Source organism: Cavia porcellus, unplaced genomic scaffold (genome assembly GCF_034190915.1).
Source record: "Cavia porcellus strain 051 isolate PalLab524CR breed Dunkin Hartley unplaced genomic scaffold, mCavPor4.1 scaffold_33, whole genome shotgun sequence".
In the NCBI taxonomy this organism is placed as follows: domain Eukaryota; kingdom Metazoa; phylum Chordata; class Mammalia; order Rodentia; family Caviidae; genus Cavia; species Cavia porcellus.
In genome coordinates, this window is record NW_026947516.1 from 1,496,140 (window position 1) to 1,510,473 (window position 14,334).

Genomic DNA, 14,334 nt, shown 5'->3' on the forward strand with positions numbered 1-14,334 from the left:
TGATGATGAGAGCGTTTTGAGTGAATTCAAAGCATCCAGGCAGCCGCAGCCGTGCATCTAAACACAGTTGAGACCGTCCTGCCTCAGCCTCCCAGAGTGCTGGGATTGTAGGAGTTTGCTACCACGCAGGCCTCAGGCAAGCTCTTGAAGACCGTCACCCTGGATAATGGCCTTTTCTGACCGTGCAGCCCAAGCCACTCTTGTCCTGGGGGGTCACGAGCATGGTGCATGGCGAGGGTGACAGAATGGGGGTAACTATTCACCCGACGGAAATTCACGCCTTTCCTCCGGCCACCAAGAGTCCCGGGGCCCGGCGGCTGTGGGGCGCAGGCGGCTCGGCCTCTGTGGGGTCCCAGCTTCCACGGGGAGAAAAAACACACTTAAATATGCACAAGAAGCCGGCATTTGGTGGAGGGGAGGGAACATTCTCTGTATATGAGCTTAGGATGCAATTTTGATTAGGAAGCAAAACAGAAACCGTTTCCCTGACATAATGGACAGAGCGGGTGCCCACGTGTTGCCCGCGGTTGCCTGAGGGGTGACTCACCATGCAGTGTGCACACCGCACCCCACCCCGAGCGCCTCTGCAACGATTTGCTGTTCCTACGTGAGCTGAAAAACGACACTCAGTACCCTGTAACCGGAGACAGAGGACGGGACCACGCAGAGGAGGCTGCCCGCCTGCTGGGCAAAAAAATCTGTGGTAAATTTGACACAAAGTCTCACTTAACCTCCAGGTTTGCAAGGCAGGCCTGCAGTTTGGAGATCTTCCTGCCTCAGCCTCCCAGAGTGCTGGGACCTCGGTTAATGTATGCATGGATTTTGTTACTGTCCCGGGCAGCGTTTCTAACCCGCGTGTCTGAGTGAGACGAGAGGAAACAGGACATCTGGATTAGCAGTGGGAAGCGCCTTTCTGTGCTGTCGTGTGACTATCTGCTCTATAAAATTTTAAGAGCCCAGCAGCCCTTGCCAATCGGGAAACAGCGCACAGATGCGCGCACGTTATGCTCTGAAAACATTAGAGGTTCACCGAGCGCCCCGCTGCCAGGCTGACCTGCCAGCACCCGGCACCCAGCACCGGGATTTCTGCACCGAATCCTCACTGCAAAGAGCTGAGCTGGGATCTGGGGCTTTGGGAGGAGAAGCCTTGTACATGGCACCAGCGTCCCCATCACACAGACCCGGGAGCTCCCGCCTCGTCCACCAGGGAGGACACAGTGCAAAGGCACCAGCTGTGACCTGGAAGCAGCCGCATCAGACGCGGGCTCTGCACCCTGGAGCCTGGACCTCAGCCTGCAGGACGGGCCCCGAGGGCTGCTGGGTGTCAGCGCCCACCCGGCTGTGGGATGGCACAGGGCGGCCCTGATGTACCGAGACAGGGAGAGACCAGCACAGGGACCTCAGCCTGCAGGACGGGCCCCGAGGGCTGCTGGGTGTCAGCACCCACCCGGCTGTGCATTGCATATGGCGGCCCTGATGGACTGAGACAGGGAGAGACCAGCGCAGGGACCTCAGCCTGCAGGACGGGCCCCGAGGGCTGCTGGGTGTCAGCGCCCACCCGGCTGTGGGATGGCACAGGGCGGCCCTGATGGACTGAGACAGGGAGAGACCAGCGCAGGGACCTCAGCCTGCAGGACGGGCCCCGAGGGCTGCTGGGTGTCAGCACCCACCCGGCTGTGGGATGGCACAGGGCGGCCCTGATGGACTGAGACAGGGAGAGACCAGCACAGGGACCTCAGCCTGCAGGACGGGCCCCGAGGGCTGCAGGGTGTCAGCGCCCACCCGGCTGTGGGATGGCACAGGGCGGCCCTGATGGACTGAGACAGGGAGAGACCAGCACAGGGACCTCAGCCTGCAGGACGGGCCCCGAGGGCTGCTGGGTGTCAGCGCCCACCCGGGCTGTGGGATGGCACAGGGCGGCCCTGATGGACTGAGACAGGGAGAGACCAGCGCAGGGACCTCAGCCTGCAGGACGGGCCCCGAGGGCTGCCGGGTGTCAGCGCCCACCCGGCTGTGGGATGGCACAGGGCGGCCCTGATGGACTGAGACAGGGAGAGACCAGCACAGGGACCTCAGCCTGCAGGACGGGCCCCGAGGGCTGCTGGGTGTCAGCGCCCACCCGGCTGTGGGATGGTACAGGGCGGCCCTGATGGACCGAGACAGGGAGAGACCAGCACAGGGACCTCAGCCTGCAGGACGGGCCCCGAGGGCTGCCGGGTGTCAGCGCCCACCCGGCTGTGGGATGGCACAGGGCGGCCCTGATGGACCGAGACAGGGAGAGACCAGCACAGGGACCTCAGCCTGCAGGACGGGCCCCGAGGGCTGCTGGGTGTCAGCGTCCACCTGGGCTGTGCATTGCATATGGCGGCCCTGAGGGACTGAGACAGGGAGAGACCAGCTCAGGGACCTCGGCCTGCAGGACGGGCCCCGAGGGCTGCTGGGTGTCAGCGTCCACCCGGGCTGTGCATTGCATATGGCGGCCCTGATGGACTGAGACAGGGAGAGACCAGTGCAGGGACCTCAGCCTGCAGGACGGGCCCCGAGGGCTGCTGGGTGTCAGCACCCACCCGGCTATGGGATGGCACAGGGCGGCCCTGATGGACGGAGACAGGGAGAGACCAGCACAGGGACCTCAGCCTGCAGGACGGGCCCCGAGGGCTGCTGGGTGTCAGCGCCCACCCGGCTGTGCATTGCATATGGCGGCCCTGATGGACTGAGACAGGGAGAGACCAGTGCAGGGACCTGAGTCTGCAGGGCTGGAGCTGGAGGAATGGGTTGTGGGTGCAGGAGCTCCCGCCCTGAGCTCTGTGTGACAGTCTGAGGGCTTCCTGCAGGAGGCAGGCGGCACTCTGTCCTGGGCATGGTCCTCTGGCAGGTGGACGGTCCCCTCTGCCCTCCGGGGAGCTCTGAGCCTCAGGGGTTCAGTGATGGCAGTCAGATGCAAACCAGAAGGCAGAGGCGGCTGTTCTTGAATCCAGCTGGGTCTGGGGGAGCCATCAGCAGGACGGGAGGGCTGGGGGTGCAGAGCTGCTGTGCTCATGGCTGGCAGGGGGTGCACGGGAATGGAGGAGCACAGGACCGGAGGGGCAGCCCCAGGTCACGCCCAGTGCCAGCCCCTGCCCAGCAGACCCGGGTCCTCCCAGGAGGCAGCACCAGGCACCGGGGTCCCGCCGCCTGCCAGATGCACTGCCCAGAGCTCCTGATGCCCTTGGAGACACAGATGCAAACCCTCGATGCGGGTGATGCATGCCAAGGTCCTGGGACCCGGAGGCCGGGACACTGTGACACCGCGGGGCGTCCACCCCGAGACTCGTGAGAACTGCAGGTCAGCTCTGCAGGCCTGGGGGAGCCCGTGCAAAGCCTGCGTTCAGCAGCTGGACGCCTCTGCTCCACACATCTGGGTTTGGTTAGAAAGACCTGAGTCATGGAGGAGGGAGAAGGAGGAGGAGGAGATGGAGGAGGAGGAGGAGGAGATGGAGGAGGAGATGGAGGAGGAGGAGATGGAGGAGGAGGAGATGGAGGAGGAGGAGATGGAGGAGGAGGAGATGGAGGAGGAGGAGATGGAGGAGGAGGAGATGGAGGAGGAGGAGATGGAGGAGGAGGAGATGGAGGAGGAGGAGGAGATGGAGGAGGAGAAGATGGAGGAGGAGAAGATGGAGGAGGAGGAGATGGAGGAGGAGGAGATGGAGGAGGAGGAGATGGAGGAGATGGAGGAGGAGGAGATGGAGGAGGAGATGGAGGAGGAGGAGATGGAGGAGGAGGAGATGGAGGAGGAGGAGGAGGAGATGGAGGAGGAGGAGATGGAGGAGGAGGAGATGGAGGAGGAGGAGGAGATGGAGGAGGAGAAGATGGAGGAGGAGAAGATGGAGGAGGAGGAGATGGAGGAGGAGGAGATGGAGGAGGAGGAGATGGAGGAGATGGAGGAGGAGGAGATGGAGGAGGAGATGGAGGAGGAGGAGATGAAGGGGGAGGAGGAGGAGGAGGAGATGGAGGAGGAGATGGAGGAGGAGATGGAGGAGGAGGAGATGGAGGAGGAGGAGATGGAGGAGGAGGAGATGGAGGAGGAGGAGGAGATGGAGGAGGAGGAGGAGATGGAGGAGGAGGACATGGAGGAGGAGGAGATAGAGGAGGAGGAGGAGATGGAGGAGATGGAGGAGGAGGAGATGGAGGAGGAGGAGATGGAGGAGGAGGAGATGGAGGAGGAGGAGATGGAGGAGGAGGAGGAGATGGAGGAGGAGGACATGGAGGAGGAGCAGATGGAGGAGGAGATGGAGGAGGAGGAGATGGAGGAGGAGATGGAGGAGGAGGAGATGGAGGAGGAGATGGAGGAGGAGGAGATGGAGGAGGAGATGAGGAGGAGGAGGAGGAGGAGATGGAGGAGGAGGAGATGGAGGAGGAGGAGATGGGGGAGGAGGAGATGGAGGAGGAGATGGAGGAAGAGGAGATGGAGGAGGAGGAGATGGAGGAGGAGGAGGTGGAGGAGGAGGAGATGGAGGAGGAGGAGATGGAGGAGGAGGAGGAGATGGAGGAGGAGGAGATGGAGGAGGAGGAGATGGAGGAGGAGGAGATGGAGGAGGAGGAGATGGAGGAGGAGGAGGAGATGGAGGAGGAGGAGATGGAGGAGGAGATGGAGGAGGAGATGGAGGAGGAGGAGGAGGAGGAGGAGGAGATGGAGGAGGAGATGGAGGAGGAGGAGGAGGAGGAGGAGGAGGAGATGGAGGAGGAGGAGATGGAGGAGGAGATGGAGGAGGAGGAGGAGGAGGAGGAGATGGAGGAGGAGGAGGAGGAGGAGGAGGAGGAGATGGAGGAGGAGGAGATGGAGGAGGAGGGATGGGGGAGGAGGAGATGGAGGAGGAAGAGATGGAGGAGGAGGAGATGGAGGAGATGGAGGAGGAGATGGAGGAGGAGGAGGAGATGGAGGAGGAGGAGATGGAGGAGGAGGAGATGGAGGAGGAGATGGAGGAGGAGGAGGAGGAGGAGGAGGAGGAGATGGAGGAGGAGGAGGAGGAGGAGGAGGAGGAGTGGAGGAGGAGGAGATGGAGGAGGAGGAGATGGGGGAGGAGGAGATGGAGGAGGAGGAGATGGAGGAGGAGGAGGAGATGGAGGAGGAGGAGATGGAGGAGGAGATGGAGGAGGAGATGGAGGAGGAGGAGGAGGAGGAGGAGATGGAGGAGGAGGAGGAGGAGGAGGAGGAGGAGATGGAGGATGAGGAGGATGAGGAGGAGGCGGAGATGGAGGAGGAGGAGGATGGAGGAGGAGGAGAAGGAGGAGGAAGAGAAGGAGGAGATGGAGGAGGAGGAGGAGATGGAGGATGAGGAGATGGAGGAGGAGGAGGAGATGGAGGAGGAGGAGATGGAGGAGGAGGAGATGGAGGAGGAGGAGGAGGAGATGGAGGAGGAGAAGGAGGAGGAGGAGATGGAGGAGGAGGAGATCGAGGAGATGGAGGAGGAGGAGATGGAGGAGAAGGAGATGGAGTAGGAGGAGATGGAGGAGATGGAGGAGAAGGAGATGGAGGAGGAGGAGTTGCAGGAAGAGGAGATGGAGGAGGAGGAGATGGAGGAGGAGGAGATGGAGGAGTTGCAGGAGGAGCAGATGGAGGAGGAGGAGGAGATGGAGGAGGAGGAGCAGATGGCGGAGGAGGAGGAGGAGTTGGAGGAGGAGATGGAGGAGGAGGAGGAGATGGAGGAGGAGGAGATGGAGGAGAAGGAGATGGAGGAGGAGGAGATGGAGGAGATGGAGGAGAAGGAGATGGAGGAGGAGGAGATGGAGGAGGAGGAGGAGATGGAGGAGGAGGAGATTGAGGAGGAGGAGATGGAGGAGGAGGAGATGGAGGAGGAGGAGATGGAGGAGGAGGAGATGGATGAGGAGGAGGAGATGGAGGACGAGGAGATGGAGGACGAGGAGGAGATGGAGGAGGAGGAGATGGAGGAGGAGGAGATGGAGGAGGAGGAGATGGAGGAGGATTGCACCCATTTTTGGGATTGCACAAAGGGTGAGGGCTCCTCAGGGGTTCGGCTGTTCCCCACATGAGCTTGGGGTGTCCCTGGGGCTCGGGGGCCCAGTCTGGTCCCCAGGCACTGCTCCCGGGGCGGAAGGACTCCAGGGCCAGCTGACAGTGGCGAGTCCCGGGGACCGTCGCCTTGCTCCCCCAGGCTTTGTCTTCTAGTTAATATTTGGAGGTGGAGGGTGTTGAACCCCGGGCCCCTCTGCCCCATTTCAGGCCCGTTTTAATTGTGACTGTGATTTTTGGGGACAGACTCTACTCTGCAGGCCGGGACAGAGCTTGGAACTCTCCTGCCTCAGCTTCCAGCAAACCAGGATCTCCTGTGTGGGCCCCGAGAGCCTTCGTGGGGAGCCTCTGTGTGTCCCGAGCGCCCCTTTCCATCCTGACCCGGCTCCCCAGACTCGCCCTGCCGAGGGAGCCAGGCCTGCGGTCTTCATCCCCGGCCTGTCCAGCCCCGGGGTGCAGTGTGCACCCCACGCCCAGCCATGAGCCCCGCTTTCCCGCGTGCACAGGGCGGCTCGGGGTACCCGGGCGTCCGTCGTTCCTGCTCCTGGAGACAGAGCTGGGCTCGTCCTGCCGTCATGGCGCTCCGGGCCGGAGAGACCTGCTGGGGTCCTGCAGAGGCCAGCACCCCGAATGCTCACCTCTGAGGCCCTGGGCAGGCAGCAGAGCCCTGACCCACACCGTCTGCTGTCCCTGGCAGCGCCCCAAAGTGGGTCCTGCTGCCCCCCGTGAGGACATCGTGCCCTGCTGTTGGTCCCGCCCGAGATCTGCATTGCTGCATTTTGGACGCGGGAATGAGCACCGAGCTGCACCCCATCCCGAGGCTGAGGGGCATTTTCCCCCCCAGGGTGAGGGGGTGCCGGAGGACCCCAGGTGCTTTGGGGTCTGGGGGAGTCGTCACCCCGCGGGTCTCGGGGAATCCTCACGGGGAGAGCGGAGGGGTGACCGAGGCTGCGGCTTGCAGATCTGGTTGGGCCTCAGCTACAAAAAACAAAATCAGTGTCTGTCTGGGGTTCCTGGGGGGCTCCGAGGTGCCCGCGGGACCTTTACTCAGACAGGAGACCCCCCCAAACTGTGCAGGACCCACGGGGGGACCTCACTTCCCCTTGGGCTCCCCAGGGTCCCCCCAGGAAAAGGAGCTCTCAGGAAGCTGGGCAGGGAACGCGGGCTCCTTCCCGGGCTCTGGTTAATGGGGACCATCTGCCCCGCTGCAGGACAGACTGACAGACGCACCAAGAAGCAAAATCTAAACGCTCAAGCAAAGCGAACGGTGACCTCAGATTGCCGGGAAGCGGCCGATTCCTGGGATTTGCGATGCACTCATTAATTTTTTTTCTAACAAAACCGCTGACCTCCTCTGAATGACTTCAGGCCGCAGATGCAAACCATGTGTGGCGGTCTGTGTGGGTTTTGCCGGCTCCAAGGCGAGGCGGGGCCGCCTGGAGGGTTTCTGTGAGTCTGGAAGGCCTTCCGGCTCCTCGTGAGAGCCGGCCGGCTCCGGTTACAGCCCTGCTGGGCTCCGGACAAAGGCAGGCATTGTGAACCCCAAGACCAGGACGGTGGGGGGCGGGGGGAGGATTTTAAGGAGGAAACAAGCCTCAGAGAAGCCGGAGGCCTGGTTTGTCTAGAGCAGGCCGGCCCAGGCTTAGGGCACGACCCGTTCCGGTAGAAACCGGTCCTTGAAGGCTGTGGAAAGCTGCGGCCCCCACCTCACCCCCTGTCTCCGGGCCCCTCCTGCTTCCCGCCCATCCATCCTTTATTATGCTCTTGCTTTGTACGTGGCCCTCCTGAAATGCAGGCCCGGTGACGCATTTAAGCTCCTGGGTCTGATTTATTTCTTCTTCATGTTGCTCGAGTCTACCCTCTTCAGGGCTGAGTAGTATTCCACCACGTGTAGACACCGCATCTATTGCTGGGGATCGAGGCTGCTTCCGGGATTTAGCTGTTGTGGGTTGCACTGCTAGAAACACTGTCCTGGAGGGATGGCTGTGACTGACCTGTTTAATTCCTTTCAGAAGATGTCTACGTGACAGGTAGCTGGGTCCCGTGAAGTTTCTAAGTCCAGTTCGTCAAGGAAGCATTTGAAATTCACACCAAAGCAAAGACTTTTGGGGAGGAGCCATGAGGTTTGATTTCTCACACTTGTGCTTGGCCGTTAGGTGCTTTTCTGAATAGAAAAGCTGCAAGCACGGAGTGTGAAGTTGCCTGGATTCAGGAGACACAGCACAGTCTCATGACGTGCCCTTTGGGCCCGGAACCCCCACCTGCCAGCTGTCCTGTAGGAGTCCCTGCTCTCCTGCACGGAGCCACGAATTTTGGGAACAACGGAGGTGAAGAGCAGAAATATTTACTGAGAGCAAGAAAGCTTCTGTCTGGGGAGACAGCAGGGTCCCGAGCGGGCGGCCGGGGACTCTGTCTTTATTGGGATTTTACAGAGCAAAATCTTGGGGTGAGCTGGGTGCAAAGTGGGGAAAAATGGGGACCTGCAGGGCGGGCGTGAGGGGGACAGAACTGTGGGTGACCGATGCGATCAGCTGCTCAGTTAGCTGATTGACTAACTGGGGAGCACTGGGGAGCGAGCCCGGCAGGCGGGCGTGCACACAGAGCGGGCCCTTCCTGCAGGCCGGGTGGTGGCTGCTGGCTCCTCGGGGCGACTGACGGGACCGGTTAGAGCGTCAGCCCAGGACGGGGTGCGTGTGCTTGGCCTCCCGCCTGCAGCTCTGGCCTCAGCGGAGTGTCTGTCTGTGTCCCCCGCCACTGCGGGGTGTCTGTCCTTCTGCACCGGCTGCTCCAGCCCGGCCCCGTCCACCTGCCTGGACACTAAGTGTCGATTGATGAACCGGGGTGTCTCCCCTTTGTCTTCAGCTTGAGTATCTGCTCGGAGATCGGGGAGCCCCCTGCACCCACTGACACCTTTGGAAAAACGTGGACCCCACAAACACAGTGAGGCCACGTCATAGCTGTGGAGTTAAAGGGAGGTAAATGATGGAACCCTAAGCCCAGGCTCCTTGGAATGAGGGGTGCAGGTGGTGGGGGACCCGTTGTACTTGTCACCCAGGAGACGTTTGTCCCTCAGAAGTGAGTTGAAGCCGGACGTGGTGGCTCACGCCTGTCATCACATGAGCGTCTGTTGCATGCACACGGCCCCCCATCGCCTGGCAGGAGCCGCAGATGGCCTGCCCTGGGCTGCCCTGACTCGGGGACCCCCGTCTGTCGCATGCACACGGCCCCCCATCGCCCGGCAGCTGGCTTTCCACGAAGCCCGCTTGCTTGTGACCACCCTCCGTGGTCCCCTTTGATACGGGCAGCGCCCAGAGGCTGGGAACCAAAGGACAAAGGCACTCGTTTCCGGGGCTCTAAGGGGACTCAGTTTCAGGGTACGCCAGCTCACGCGGTGCACCCCGATGCCAGCCTGGGGGACGCCGTGTGCGACGGACACCGTGTGACATTTGCAGAGTCCGCGCGCACGGAGCACCTCCCAGCGCGGAGCCGTCAGTGTCAGGCTGAGGGGTGCAGGACAATGGATACATTGTTGCCGGGCATAATGACAGCTTGTCACATTGTAGCCGGGCGTAATGACTGGCTGTTACACTGTTGCTCAGGGATAATGACAGGTTACACTGTAGCCCAGGGGATAATGGGGACTTGTTACACAGACCTCTGCAGTAATCACCGGTTATTACACTGTTGCTAGGCAGCCAGGCCAGCCGAGGAGGCCCTGGTTGTGCCCCCCAATGCCAGTTTGTTACCTCACATCGTGGGCCAGCGTGTGGCTGAACCCACAGACACGAAACCCAGCGAGCAGAGCGCTGACTGTTCAAAAATAACCAGCTCCGTTTGCATTTGCTTCCTGGCATGCTCTGATGTTTGAAGAATTTAGGTCTGCAGATACATGGTCAGAAAGCGTGGTTTCTGCGTAAGCATCTCCCGGCCACCAATCGATCCCATTATCAGCTTTCTATCTTTGTGGCATCGGTGGAATTGGGGATTGAACACAGGGCTTTCCACCGAGCTAGATCCCCAGACCTTTTTTAAACTTTCATTTTGAGAGAGAATCTTGGTAAATGGTCATTTGGCCGGCGGGACTTGAACATGTGACCCTCCCGCCTCAGCCTCCCATGACGCTGGGATTGCAGGCCTTCGCCAGCCCAATCTTTTATTTTTATGAGCATTTTAAATTTTATTTGGGACCGATACGTCTTGATAACTAGATGTCTGTACATCGGTTATGGTGTCCGTATCATAATATCGTATTTTATGCAATATTTCAATTCAACGGAGCCCACCGACTGTGAGCAGAGCTGATTAGGAATTTCTGCAGGTGAAGGTACTATATCTCCAGTATTTATTTTTTAATTCCCAGCTTTAACCAGGTGGGGAGGTGCATGCCTGCCACACCAGCACCCCAAAAGTGTGAGGGAGAAGGATCAGAAGGCTGAGCCCAGCCTGGAAAAGCTGGGGTGCAGAGTGACCCTGTCTCAAGGTGAAATAAAAGAGATGTGGATGGTGCTCAGTTCAAAGGCCCTGCGTTCAATCCCAGCACCGAAGAAATAAATAAAATCCCAGTTTCATTCCATCACTGCAAAAAATCTGAAGTGCATAAACAAACAAAAACTAAAAAACAAAACAACAAAAAGTTGGAAAAAGTGACCAGGAAACGTACGTGGATGCGTATGGATTTGCTTATTACAATAAATGCGTGCTGTGAGCAGATTTCTGTGTCTTGGCTGCTTTTCTCTCAATGCTGAGACAGAAACAGAGGTCCCAACTGCAAGGGCGCAGGGTTTATTTGGCTCAGTGTGCAGGCTTCAGTCCACGGCCAGCGGGCTGGAGCCAGGGCGGCCCGAGCTGCCTTTGGGGGAGACCTGGAGCCCCAGCCGTGGACCCCGGAGCCCGCCTCACCTCCTGGGCAGGACCTTGCTTCGCTGGCTCACACCTGACCTGCAATCCTCCTGCCTCAGCCTCCCTAGTGAGCCCGGCCACGGCACGCGGCCCACGTCGACACCCTGGGGGAGGCCACTTGGTGCCCATCTTTCGGCCACAGCCCTGGACTTGATTTGACTCACCGTGCAATTGCACGGTTGATCTCCCAACTTGGGCAGCCGGGTTTAAGACCTCTTAGGTGGCAGAGCCAAGCTCTCACTTCAATGCCAGGCAAATGGTGCATGCATTTGTGGCCGGCTCCTCTTGGGGCGAGGGGGGCGATTTACAGAGAGCCGCGGGGGTCTTTGCAGAGCGCCAGCTGGGCACAGAAATCTCCAGGGCAGCGGGGGTTGCACATCAGAGCTGAAGCCCCGGCCGGCCCCTGGGCGTGAGATGCGGCCCCAGCTGTGCCGTGCACACGGCTCTTTGTGCAAATGGTCCTGTCTGCATTTTGGTAGAGCTGCCTCTGGCCAGCCCACGGCAGCCACGCGGTTCCCGAGATGACCGCAGCCTCACACCCTCCTGCCAGAATCTGGGCCGGGCCCTGGGTCGAAGCTTTGATCTAAAGAACCTCCATCCTGGCCGGACTCAGGACCCCTCGGCTCCCCGTCATTATAAATATGCCTCAGGGCCTTTGCTCAGGCCGTGGGCTGCCCTGGGAGGGGTAGATTGGGATTAATTCCCTAGAATCCCACTCAGGCTTCCACGGAATCACAGACATAAACTCCCCGGAGCCTGACAAGGATGGGCAAGCGGTCTGTGAAAGCTTCCAAGTACTTTCCAAACCTGGGTGGACCCAGAGAGGTAACCAGTTTGAAGCCTATTTCAAAATATAATTTGAACTTAAATCTGATTGGCTTCAAGATGCATTTGTTTAAATTTTATTTGAAGAAGGCAAAACAAAAAATGATAGAAATGATACAGTTGCAAAAAAACAAGTAAACCACTAGCACACTGTTCCTTTCTTGTATACACGAACACGCAAACACCTGTGATTTTCCCTCCTTTGGCCTCCGCCAGTGGTTCGTGCCATCTGAGGACTTCCTTTCCGTGTCATCTGCACAGTATCCATTGTATAGTTTGGATCTTTCAGGCATGTTTTCATTAGGCAGACCACACGATATTTACACGTGAGTTTGATTTATTTTATCTGAGTCTGGTCTCAGGTTGCCTCCATTTACCCAAAACAGCCTCAAGATTATCCTTCTTTATGGCTGAGTAGTACTCCACTGTGCAAAAACCCATCTTTCTTATCCATTCTTCTGGTGATGGGCCTTTGGGTTGTTTCCAAGATCTTGCTTTTGCAAATTGTGCTCCTATAAACAAGGGTGCGCATGTGTCGCTGTGGTATGATTTTTTACCGCGGGGACGTTAGGCCGGGAAGGTCAAGCAGCTCAAACGCTTTCTTTTCCAAGAAGGAAAATCCAGAGCAATCCAGTTGCTTCTCCCTGATGTATGAGACCGACTCACAGATCACCGCCGGGCACCGGCTGCCCTCCTTGGAAGAGGCCTCCGAACCCAGCCCTGATCCTCGAACCCGGGCCCGGGTGCCGGCCCGAGCGCTTACAGATCTCCGGGTTCCCGGGCTGTGCTGATGACTCCTCGGAAATGCAGCCCCTCCATCTCCCCGCGGGCTCCGGGGGTTTAAACCCGCGTGGAAACCATCCTGTACCCTTCGGAAAATATGGCTTCGTCCTCAGAGAGCTGGGCTCTGGGTCTTCGAGAGCCGGTTTCCGTTTAGAATTCACGACCAACTTAGGCAAACTCTCCTTCTGCTGTGGATGTTTTCTGGGGAAGCTGAGGCTCAGGCCCACACGGAGGGCCGAGGAAGGGTGCAAACTTCCAGGATTTTGGCCTACTCCACAGACAGCAGGAAAAGTCCGATTTCCAGAGAACGGAAAGTAAATTGTGCTTTCCCAAGAGATTCAGCTGGGTGGAGCTCAGAGTGGCTGACTGATCGCATCTGCCTAGAGCGAGATTCTGCACACAGCAAGAAGATGCTCCAAATGTATAAAAGCAAACGACGTTTGATCTGTGGGTGTCAGTTGCAGGACGTCCATAAACCGAATAATCCTGTGCTTTCAAAATGGAGAATCGGAACCAGCTTCTGTAAACAAAATAAGTTTGGAAGAAAGTCATTAAAAAGGAAAATTCACGGGACCTCAGTGATTTGACGGTCAAAACAAAAACCACACTGGAAAAAGGTGCTTTCTTCCTTGTGTGCCTTGAATGCTATATTGGAGGTTTTCAGACACGAGGTACAAGGTTTTCACTTCTTAGGGTCTCTCTGTCTCTCCGTCTCTGTCTGTCTCTCTTTGTCTGTCTGTCTGTCTGTCTTTCTCTTTCTGTCTCTCTCTGTCTTTCTCTGTCTCTGTCTCTCTCACCAGTTTATGTTTGCACTGCTGTGTTTGCTGATTGCATCCACGTTGGTATTTCTGTTCACAGAATTACGAAATCAAATCTGGGAAGTCAAACAGCTCCTTCCAGCCACCGAGCCCAGCCCCAAACCCTCATCTGTCAATAATCAATTGACTCCTTGCAGGCTTGGGCTCTGAAACCTGAGCTCCGGTCCCTTCGGCCCAGAGTCCAGCTTCCTGGCCATGCACTCATCAATCAGCGCTGGGCCGACCTGATCCGGCCGGCCGGGGCCTCTGCTGGTGACCGGGGAGGGATCGGGGAGCTTCACCTCGGCTACCCCGAAGCCCGACCTCCATCTGTCCACTGCTTTATTAGCTGCTAATTGTCCGAGTCCCGAGAACCCGTCCCTGGTCGGCACGGAGAGATGGACAGCAAGCTTTTCGAGGCCTCCCAAGGGCTGCGTGACTGTGCTCTGGCTCCCTGCCATCCATTCTTTCCTTTTTAGATTTAATTTAATTTTTAAAGCCGTTTTAGTGGGCTGCCTTTGCAGGATGGGGCCGTGCGGTCTGCTGGAGGCCTGGGCCGGCTACCGCCCCGTCTGCTCCTCCCCGGCCTTTGGTTTTTCTGGCAACTGAGTTATTTCCGTGTCATCTATCTTTCATTTCTCTCTCTGTGCATTCTTTTTTCATAAAGAGAGAAACCTTGTGAAGTTCAAGTTGGGTGTCTGCGTTACGCTTGACGCTGTGGTCTCCGGTGCACCCATTTCCCCGTGTGTGACTGAGGCTTGTCCTTCTTCCTGGCAGAGTAGTACTCCACAGTACATGACATCTTCCTCAGCGTCCATTGGTCTGTGCACAGACGGCGGCTTCCAGGACCAGCTGGGCCGAGCTCAGCGGCTGTGACCGCGGGGGAGCCGGGGTCACCGTGGCAGGAAGGGTCTGTTTCTGTCTATCTCTGTCTGACTCTGTATCTGTCTCCATCTCTGTCTCTGTCTCTCTGTCTCTGTTTCTCTGACTGTCTCTGTCTTTCTCTGTGTGTCTCCGTCT